Source organism: Bos taurus, chromosome 23, assembly GCF_002263795.3.
Source record: "Bos taurus isolate L1 Dominette 01449 registration number 42190680 breed Hereford chromosome 23, ARS-UCD2.0, whole genome shotgun sequence".
Classification (NCBI taxonomy): domain Eukaryota; kingdom Metazoa; phylum Chordata; class Mammalia; order Artiodactyla; family Bovidae; genus Bos; species Bos taurus.
The window spans coordinates 30,035,886-30,047,158 of record NC_037350.1 but is presented as its reverse complement, the minus strand read 5'-3'; the positions used below and the strand labels follow the sequence as shown (position 1 = coordinate 30,047,158).

The 11,273-nt window shown below is 44.9% G+C and overlaps 2 non-coding genes across 2 annotated transcripts; one reads left to right on the top strand and one right to left on the bottom strand.

Moving 5' to 3' along the window:
* The first annotated feature begins 9,151 nt into the window (after positions 1–9,151).
* Positions 9,152–9,262, top strand: TRNAL-CAA (transfer RNA leucine (anticodon CAA)). The gene is made up of 2 exons: positions 9,152–9,189; positions 9,217–9,262. It is a non-coding gene; the product is annotated as a tRNA-Leu (tRNA).
* A 419-nt stretch (positions 9,263–9,681) lies between these two features.
* TRNAQ-CUG (transfer RNA glutamine (anticodon CUG)) lies at positions 9,682–9,753 on the bottom strand. The gene has a single exon. It is a non-coding gene; the product is annotated as a tRNA-Gln (tRNA).
* Positions 9,754–11,273: the final 1,520 nt, after the last annotated feature.

Genomic DNA, 11,273 nt, shown 5'->3' with positions numbered 1-11,273 from the left:
TCCGCTGTTTCTGGGCGGTGCGGAAAGGCCAGCCGGGCTGACGGAGGGCGACGCCTCCCGGGCCGATCCCAGACGCGCCCGCGCGCTGGAACCGCGGGGTGGCCGGGCCTCTCCCTGAGCCGCTGCGCCCGGCGGAGGGAGTATGGGGGTACCGCGGCCCCACCGAGCCCAGCGACTATGCGAAGGGACAGCAAGATCGCCGCCGATCGGACTCCCGGAGCCTGGCGCTCAAAACACGCAGGACAACGTGGCCGCGTCGGAGCGGATCCCAGCGGCCGCGCAGGCCCCACCCCTGCGCGAGCGGAAGGGGCGGCTCGGGGGCGGGGCTTGGGCCGGACCTCCTGCGTGAGGCTGGAAATTCCGGCCTCAGGCCTGGACGGTTTCTTTCACTGGGAACCCGGGAGGCCTCGCCGCCAGCGCGGGGGCGGAACGCGCGGACGGAAGCTCCTTGGCTGCGGGGTCCTAGAGGCAGGCGGTGTCCGGGGCGTGCGGCGGGGTCTGTATAACCCCTGCCTGCCCGCTCCGGGCGCCCCCGCCGAGCCTTGGGCCTTGGACCTGGATCCCGGGTCTTTTGTTGGGTTTCCTCTCTGGTGCCCAGGCCTCTGCCGCGGCGAGAGAAAGCTAGCTTTGTGTTGGTGTGGGAAGAAGAGACATCTGGCTTCCCCGGTAGGCCAGAGGGCTGGGAGTAGCCGACTCAGCCCCACCCAGTCTGTGAGGAACTTTATCAAACAACCCCACTGACCGGCGCTCGCAGTTCTGTTTCGTAAAAGAAAGGCTTAATTATTAGATGAAAACATTTCTGTGACAGAAACAGGCAAGCCCAGTTCTGCTACTTCCTACTGTGCCTAAGCAAAGTGGTCTACCATTCTGAGCTTCAGTTTCCTCTCTGGTGAAATGGGAGTAATTATACCCCAGCGAAGAGGGAGACTTCCGTACAACTTTTTAACCCTAAGGAGGTTTACCATTAAAATAAAAAAATACCCACTGCCTAGAACTGTACTGAATAGAACTTAAACATACTTGCTCATTAATAAAATACCTACTGCCTAGAGCTGTAGTGAATAGAACTAAACAGGCCTGCTCCTTCCCAAAGTATAGGGGGAATGATAATCCACAGGCTGTTTTCATTATCCAACAAACTTAGAAAAATTTTGCGTTGTTCGCCTATCCCTACTTTGGTGTTTCCTGTTTTCCTTTGCTATTTTCTCGATATTGTCCTTCATCCTCTAAATTTAATTGAATTTGGACAGCCTTGCCTGTCTGTGTTTATTTTAATTTCCATTATTATATTTTGAACTAAGTGATTTCAACAATGTCAGTTTACAAATCTTTTTTAAATGAGTTAGTAACTGGTTGAATGTTACCTATTCCACCAGTTTCCTTGTTTATACGCTTTTTCTGTAGCCTATTTACACAATGTTTCAAAGAAACTGAGATCAGATACTTCAGTAACTCTGTGAGGACAGAGACTTCTCTCCAGACCTCCTGGATTGCTGTTATGCCTTGTATATAATTATATGAAAGGATTTCAATATTTATTGGATTATTAGGCTAAAAATTAATGGTTCCAGGGTCACATTCTACGCATACTTCTTATCTTTATCACAGTTGTTCAGTTGCTAAGTCATGTCTGACTCTTCAACCCCTTGGACTAAAGCACACCTGTTTTCCTTTTCCTTCAGTATCTCCTAGAGTTTGCTCAAATTCATGTCCATTGAGTCGGTGATGCCATTCAACCATCTCATCCTCTGTTGCCCCCTTCTCCTGCCCTCAATCTTGCCCAGCATCAGGTCTCTTCCAGTGAGTCAGCTCTTCACATCAAGTGGTTGAAATATTGGAGCTTCAGCTTCAGCATCAGTCTTTCCAATGAATATTCAGGATTGATTTCCTTTAGGATTCACTGGTTTGATCTCCTTGCTGTCCAAGGAACTCTCAAGAGTCTTCCCCAGCACCACAACTCAAAAGCATCAGTTCTTTTTCCTGTAGTTCAGTCGCTCAGTTGTGTCCTACTCTTTTCGACCCCATGGACTGCAGCATGCCAGGCCTCCCTGTTCATCACCAACTCCTTGAGTTTACTCAAACTCATGTCCATTGAGTTGGGTAAGAGCGTTAATAAGTAAACTATTGGGAGGGTATTGGCAAACTGTAAGAGAATCTGATTTGGAGTGTTTAGGAGTGAATACATGAAAGAAAATTTGGACAGACAATACTGATAAATTTGGTTAGATAAAGTCATGAAAACAAAACAATGGTGATAAAATTGCTTGTGGAGGACAGACTCTGTGTCTGGGAGGAGGTTCCATTGATGCTTTGCGAACACAATTTACAAATGACAAATTGATGGTGCGGGTCATAGTAAGGTAATAGCAACTAGGAGGACCCATCTAGAGACTAATGCAATAGTGACACAAGAGGACATTAGTAGAATAAGAGCTGATAAGGAACAGAGGAATGGGCAGGTAGGCTAGAAAAGAATCAAGATAGTCAGTGCCATTCTCCTCAGGTATTTCTAAGGAAAATGAAGGTGAAACAGGCAAGGAGGAGAGAGGCATCTTAAGACAGAGCAATAAAGAGGTGTATAGTAGTGAAGTATGCAGGAAACAGAGAGGAGAGTAAGACATTTGATAAAGGAGAGGGATTTGGGGGTAGAGGATGAATTGGAAGATTGGGATTGACATATATACACCATTGATTCTATGTGAAAAATAGATAATTAGTGAGAACCTACTGTATAGCATGGGGAACTCTGCTCAATACTCTGTGGTGACCTAAATGGGAAGGAAATAAAAAAAAGAGGATATATGTACATGTACAGCTGATTCACTTTGCTATACAGTAGAAACTAACACAACATTGTAAAGCAATTATACTCCAATAAAAACTTAGAAAAAAAGAAAGAGGGATTTGCTTGCACTTTGGAAAGCGATAGAAGTTCTCCTTTTCAACAAGTGTGGCTTTGTGGTTTTCTGACCATCTCCCAGCAACCCTACCAAAAGAGAACCCATAGGGCAAACTCTCAGAATGGACTACTATGGATCTAAAGGAGGACTGAGAATAAGAGGAGGGGGGGGAAATTCAGGAAATTTTTAAAGAATAATTGATTTGTACCAATTCTTCCTCTTATTCTTCCAGGTTGATGGGGAAGGAGAGACAACTTTTTCATTTAATAAGTACCTATTAAGAAGTTATTATATATTGCACTCTGTTCATTAAAGCACAAAATCTTTCTAGATCCTGCAAGGTGATACTAGTATCATGATCTTCATTTTATGGCTGGGGAAATTGTTAACTAAATTGTCTAAGATCACAGAGTCAGTGAATGACAGAGCCAGGACTGGAATCTGGGTAGACCAGCCCCAGAGAGTAAGTTCTAACCATTACAATATGTGTCCTCTCTAGCTGTCCCAGGTATCTGCTAGACAATTAAAAAAAAAAAAATCCAATACCAGTATTGCTGTCATTTAGTTCTTTTAACAACATTCCCTGGTGTAGGTTATTGCTTCTAACAACCAGTGTGAAGGGTCCTAGATCAAAGAGCAATCTAAGACAAGATATAGGTTCAGTTCAGTTCAGTTCAGTCGCTCAGTCGTGTCCGACTCTTTGCGACCCCATGAATCGCAGCACACCAGACCTCCCTGTCCATCACCAACTCCCGGGGCTCACCCAGACTCACGTCCATCGTGTCAGTGATGCCATCCAGCCATCTCATCCTCTGTCGTCCCCTTCTCCTCCTGCCCCCAATCCCTCCCAGCATCAGAGTCTTTTCCAATGAGTCAACTCTTCACATGAGGTGCCCAAAGTACTGGAGTTTCAGCTTCAGCATCATTCCTTCCAAAGAAATCCCAGGGCTGATCTCCTTCAGAATGGATTGGTTGGATCTCCTTGGAGTCCAAGGGACTCTCAAGAGTCTTCTCCAACACCACAGTTAAAAAACATCAATTCTTCAGTGCTCAGCCTTCACAGTCCAACTCTCACATCCATACATGACCACTGGAAAAACCACAGCCTTGACTAGACGGACCTTTGTTGGCAAAGTAATGTCTCTGCTTTTTAATATGCTGTCTAGGTTGGTCATAACTTTCCTTCCAAGGAGTAAGCGTCTTTTAATTTCACGGCTGCAGTCACCATCTGCAGTGAATTTGGAGCCCCCAAAAATAAAGTCAGCCACTGTTTCCACTGTTTCCCCATCTATTTCCCATGAAGTGGTGGGACAGGATGCCATGATCTTCGTTTTCTGAATGTTGAGCTTTAAGCCAACTTTTTCACTCTCCTCTTTCACTTTCATCAAGAGGCTTTTGAGTTCCTCTTCACTTTCTGCCATAAGGGTGGTGTCATCTGCATATCTGAGGTTATTGATATTTCTCCCAGCAATCTTGATTCCAGCTTGTGCTTCTACCAGTCCACCGTTTTTCATGATGTACTCTGCATATAAGCTAAATAAGCAGGGTGACAATATATAGCCTTGACGTACTCCTTTTCCTATTTGGAACCAGTTTGTTGTTCCATATCCAGTTCTAACTGTTGCTTCCTGACCTGCATACAGGTTTCTCAAGAGGCAGGTCAGGTGGCCTGGTATTCCTATCTCTTTCAGAATTTTCCACAGTTTATTGTGATCCACACAGTCAAAGGCTTTGGCATAGTCAATAAAACAGAAATAGATGTTTTTCTGGAACTCTCTTGCTTTTTCCATGATCCAGCAGATATAGGTTAGGAGAATTCAAAGCATATTCAGGTAATGCTGATACTGAAAAATGTGATTCCTTTAGTCATTTTATTTTATTTTTTTTTGCCATGCCCTGATGTGCAGCTTGTGGGATCTTGGTTCCCAGACCTGGCATTGAAAACATCAAGTCCTAACCACTGGACCACCAGGGAATTCTCTAAATATGGTTTCTTTTTGAATTGGCAATTAGCTTCCCCAAATTTAACTGTCTTCCATTTCCTGAGGATAAAATCTTTGGAGACATTGGGGAAGAAAGCTAATCTGACCCATTTTTTCAAACAGCAAGACTTTGGGGGATTTCACTGAATGACTGGTAAATACCCTCTGCTTCCTGCCCTTATTAAGCTCACAGACCACTGGGGCTAGGTAGGGGCAGGGATGGCTAGCTACCTCCAAGAGTGTCACCATCAGTTTCTTTCCTCTCCATATGCATAGTGACACTGTATCATTGAGAGGTGCAGTTCTATTCTTCTCTTGAATCTGGACTTGCCTAGAATGCTCTGACCCACAGAGTATAGCAGAATGACTCTACATGATGCTGCGCTTGGCCTACAGAGGACTGATATCTTCTGTCTTGGACTCTTAAGAGTCTTCAGCTACCATGGAAGATGTTTGTATTAGTGTGCTCTGGCTTCTGTAACAAAACATCAGCCTGTGTGGTTCAAACAACAGAAATTAATTTTTTCAGTATATTTTCTGGAGAGTGTAAGTCCAAGGTCAAGGTGTGAGCAAGGGTGATTTCTCCTAAGGTACCTCTCCTTGGCTTGCAAGCAGTCGCCTTCTGGTTCTCACACAGCCTTTCCTCTGGTGCTCACTTTTCTAATGGTGTGTTTTGTTGTTTTTTGATTGAGTTAAGTGGCTTTATTAGAGAAAGCCAGGATTACAAAGGACTTGAGAGTTGGCCTTGGGGCCTTTCTTCTTGCCAAAGGTGGGCACAATATTGACAAAGCTCTGGTTATAGTGCATATACTTCTTGGCCCAGCCCATCTTCTTTTTCTCCTGTTTGGCCACTTTGGGATTCTGACCCAGCATCAGCAGGGACCACGGACTTCACCTGTAAGCATGTGGCCAGCTACTTGTTGGGTACTCAGAACCTCCACCCCACACTGGCCCAGGGTAGCCTCATCCTCTGGGGGCATCCCTGCCACGGGCACGACTTGAGTGATGTCCTTGAGGGAGGCTACACGAACTTAGATGGGTGACCGTCTCCTGGCCTGCCAATGCAGAAGATGTGAATTCTTGCCTGGAAGATCCCATGGACAGAGGAAGCTGGCAGGCTGGTCCATGTGGTCACAAAGAGTCAGATATGACTTAGAGACTAAACAACCACAACTCCTGGCCTGTCACCTCCAGTGTGTGTAGCTATTGACCAAGGACAAAGAACTGCAAGTCGGTGACTAAACCGTGGCTACTAAACCGTGGCTACGCAGTAACCACGGTTTAGTAGCCACGGTTTAGTCACCGACTTGCAGTTCTTTGTCCTTGAAAAGGAGAGAAGCGAAAAGCAAAGGAGAAAAGGAAAGATATAAGCATCTGAATGCAGAGTTCCAAAGAATAGCAAGGAGATAAGAAAGCCTTCTTCAGCGATCAATGCAAAGAAATAGAGGAAAACAACAGAATGGGAAAGACTAGGGATCTCTTCAAGAAAATCAGAGATACCAAAGGAACATTTCATGCAAAGATGAGCTCAATAAAGGACAGAAATGGTATGGACCTAACAGAAGCAGAAGATATTAAGAAGAGATGGCAAGAATACACAGAAGAACTGTACAAAAAAGATCTTCACGACCCAGATAATCACGATGGTGTGATCACTGACCTAGAGCCAGACATCCTGGAATGTGAAGTCAAGTCGGCCTTAGAAAGCATCACTATGAACAAAGCTAATGGAGGTGATGGAATTCCAGTTGAGCTATTCCAAATCCTGAAAGATGATGCTGTGAAAGTGCTGCACTCAATATGCCAGCAAATTTGGAAAACTCAGCAGTGGCCACAGGACTGGAAAAGGTCCGTTTTCATTCCAATCCCAAAGAAAGGCAATGCCAAAGAATGCTCAAACTACCGCACAGTTGCACTCATCTCACACGCTAGTAAAGTAATGCTCTAAATTCTCCAAACCAGGCTTCAGCAATATGTGAACCGTGAACTTCCTCACGTTCAAGCTGGTTTTAGAAAAGGCAGAGAAACCAGAGATCAAATTGCCAACATCCGCTGGATCATGGAAAAAGCAAGAGAGTTCCAGAAAAACATCTATTTCTGCTTTATTGACTATGCCAAAGCCTTTGACTGTGTGGATCACAATAAACTGTGGAAAATTCTGAAAGAGATGGGAATACCAGACCATCTGATCTGCCTCTTGAGAAATCTGTATGCAGGTCAGGAAGCAACAGTTAGAACTGGACATGGAACAACAGACTGGTTCCAAATAGGAAAAGGAGTACGTCAAGGCTGTATATTGTCATCCTGTTTATTTAACTTATATGCAGAGTACATCATGAGAAACGGTGGACTGGAAGAAGCACAAGCTGGAATCAAGATTGCCGGGAGAAATATCAATAACCTCAGATATGCAGATGACACCACCCTTATGGCAGAAAGTGAAGAGGAACTCAAAAGCCTCTTGATGAAAGTGAAAGAGGAGGGTGAAAAAGTTGACTTAAAGCTCAACATTCATTGAGGCAGAGATGCACTTAAATTGGAAGGAAGACATTATTGCTCAACTTGAGATGTTCTAAAGAGAGCAGATGATGTGCATTCAATACCCTAGAGGTGAAAGTTATTGGGGAAAACTGCTCATCACCTTTCATTCTTTGCTCCTGTTGGCAGGAGAGACACATCCGACAGGTGAGGTCAGGAGACAGAGCTGAGCAGGGCCAGGCTCAGTCGCTTTAGGGAGACGTGGCCTTCAGACCAGATGTTCTGTTCGGCTAAAGGAAAGGAGCTCCCTGTTGTGTGGGCTGAGCCAGGGTCAACTGGAGGAAGCATTCTGAACTTAGCAGGAGTATCTCTAAGCCTCTTAAGCCCACATTTAAATCCATGTTTCCCCACCAACTTAATCAGTAATAAAGCCAACTTTCTTTTTACTCTCAAAAAAAAAAAAAAAAAGTTCAACATTCAGAAAACGAAGATCATGGCATCCTGTCCCACCACTTCATGGGAAATAGTTGGGGAAACAGTGGAAACAGTGTCAGACTTTATTTTTCTGGGCTCCAAAATCACTACAGATGGTGACTGCAGCCATGAAATTAAAAGACGCTTACTCCTTGGAAGGAAAGTTATGACTAACCTAGATAGCATATTAAAAAGCAGAGACATTACTTTGCCAACAAAGGTCTGTCTAGTCAAGGCTATGGTTTCCAGTGGTCGTGTATGGATGTGAGAGTTGGACTGTGAAGAAGGCTGAGCGCCGAAGAATTGATGCTTTTGAACTGTGGTGTTGGAGAAGACTCTTGAGAGTCCCTTGGACTGCAAGGAGATCCAACCAGTCCATTCTGAAGGAGATCAGCCCTGGGATTTCTTTGGAAGGAATGATGCTAAAGCTGAAACTCCAGTACTTTGGGCACCTCATGTGAAGAGTTGACTCATTGGAAAAGACTCTGATGCTGGGAGGGATTGGGGGCAGGAGGAGAAGGGGACGACAGAGGATGAGAAGGCTGGATGGCATCACTGACTCGATGGACTTGAGTCTGAGTGAACTCCGGGAGTTGGTGATGGACAGGGAGGTCTGGCGTGCTGTGATTCATGGGGTCGCAAAGAGTCGGACACGACTCAGCCACTGATCTGATCTGATCTGACTGCTGCTACCATGAAGATGGAGCCGAGAAAGAGCTTTATGAACCAAAGTTTTTAGGTTTGATGGATTCCACTTTATCAACTTTCTTTTTGGTTGCTACTTCCTGTTTTTGGTTACTGCTTTCTGAAACTCACATCCACATTCAGTCTTCATGCTCAAGGTCTGTAAAACCCACTCACCTGTCCCCTTTCTGGTCTATACTAACTCACCAGTTTTCTCCCCAGGTCTACACGGGCTCCGTCACTACTTCGTCGTTGAATTCCCGCCAGTTCGGTTGGTTTGCCAGGAACCTTCTCGCGAATAGAGCTCGCACTCTGCGTCCTTTCTGGGAACGAGTAAAGGGAGTTCGCTCCTGTCCAGTCGGGGATCGGTCCCAGGTCATTAGGATCTTTGAGTTTAAACATCCTGGGGTTACAGGGAAGCACAGAGGGAAGGAGAGGGAACAAACGTCAAACCATACCCGGGATTCAGAGGTTCAAAGTTGCTGACTGTACTGAGAAAGAAGGTTTAGTTAATTAGCAAGGATTCCCATTTTTCCGGAGAAACCTTAAACTACCAAAGAATTCAATAGCTCGTGAGGAATGCAGGTCCAGCGAATCTGAAGGTTTTATTTGTTTACAAAGGATAGCCAACCTGTCAGGATGGCCGAGTGGTCTAAGGCGCCAGACTCAAGCTCAAACAAGCTTCCTCTGATAGAGGTTTCTGGTCCCCGAATGGGGGCGTGGGTTCGAATCCCACTTCTGACAGACTTTTTTTTTCTCTCCTGATCACACTTTCTCAGCCATTGCGTTCGTTCTTCTTTCTACTTTCCCCGCCTTTCAGCCCTAACGACTGACCCCTAATGAGGTCCGACCCCTTTCTTTTCCGTTGCTACTTATCATGGATCCCGTTTTTCTCTGTGCTCCGATTTGTCATGAAAGGCGCTTTTCACCGAACGCTTATTAACCTAGGGGCGTCCTGGCAGCAAAAGGAGCCTGATGGAAACGGAAAGACATGTACACAGACTCGGTGATTACAGACTGTCCTGAGCTCGCGGGCTATTGGGATCGTAGTCTCATGCCCTTTCTCACTGGCCGAACCTATCAAAAATTAAAAGTACAGAAACTGAAAGTAGCTTGGTTCACTCTGTTAAGGGATTGGAATGTGAAAAGGAAAGAAGCAGGGAAGGTTCCACCGAGATTTGAACTCGGATCGCTGGATTCAGAGTCCAGAGTGCTAACCATTACACCATGGAACCGCTCTTGTTGCTAACTTGATACACTGTCCATCTGATATCTCTTTGTGCCCCCCCCCCTTTTTTTTTTCCCTTTCCCATTGAGGTATAGTTGATTTATAATGTTCGTTTCAGGTACACAGCATAGTGATCCACAATTTTTATAGACTGCACTTCATTTAAAATTATTCTATCCCTGTGCTTTTTATTATTTATTTTTACCAACAGAGATGTATAAAAAACAATTTAAAATGAAACTTGCCACTTTAACCTAAAGCTCTGCTCTTCTTCCTAATTGATTTTTTCTTCTTTTATAATTTATGGGGGCTTTTTTTTTTTTTTTTTTTTTAAAGAGGGATGGAAAATCTGGCACTTTTAAGGCGAAGGGCGATAGAGACGCCAAACACAAGGGTGGGAGGATGTGGGAGGTTGTTGGGAGGGGAAACCTTCCCTGGTTGTTTTCCCTGAGACTTCTTCCCATATTTCTTTCCCTTGATGTCTGGGTAAGGGCAGGATCCTGATCTGAGAAAACGGTTACCTCTGGCGGTTTTGATTTTGTCTTTATTTCCGACACATGCAAAAGCAAAGTGGATTTCCATCTTGCCCTTCAAAAGGGAAAAAAGAAAAATTAACATATATGTATTTTTTCTACAGCTTCGCTTTTCATTCTAGCATACCTGCAGATGCCTCCAGAGCAACCTCAGAGTTTCTTGGTGCTTCCTGCTTAGGTGTAATTATGGGTTTGCCATTTTAAAATCTGTCCTTTCTCTCTGAGATGCCTTAAGTACAGAACAGGTTCTCACCTCTCTTTGACACCTGATGGTTCTGGTACATAGTATTAATAGAAACTTAATCTATGGCTTGTTGCATGCTGCTGCTGCTGCTGCTAAATCGCTTCAGTCGTGTCCGACTCTGTGTGACCCCACAGACGGCAGCCCACCAGGCTCCTCTGTCCTTGGGATTCTCCAGGCAAGAATACTGGAGTGGGTTGCTGTTTCCTTCTCCAATGCATGCATGCATGCTAAGTCGCTTCAGTCGTGTCCGACTCTATGTGAACCTATGGACAGCAGCCCACCAGGCTCCTCTGTCCACAGGATTCTCTAAGGCAAGAATACTGGGTTGCCATTTCTTTCTCCGCTTGCTGCATGAACACATAGATTAAAGGATGAATCAATGAATGCTTGCATGAATTAAAGAAGGACTGAATAAATAGCCCAGAGTCGGACTTTTTTGGAGGGGTGTCTTTTTCCTTCTCTCCATAGGCTAAATCTGACAAGTCTAAAGGACATAATTGTGGCTTTTTGCCAAGTAGAGGGTTCCTTTCCAGGTTCTAGCTCCCAGGTACGACATTCCAGTAGCCATGAAATGAAATGAAATGAAATGAAGTCGCTCAGTCGTGTCCGACTCTTTTCGATCCCATGGACTGTAGCCATAGGGCCCCACAAACGTGTCCTGGAATGTGGATGGCCAAGAGAGGACGTCATTGTGCTGGGCATGGTCATTTATTTCTCTAAATTTTCATTTTATTGACATAGCATGATTAT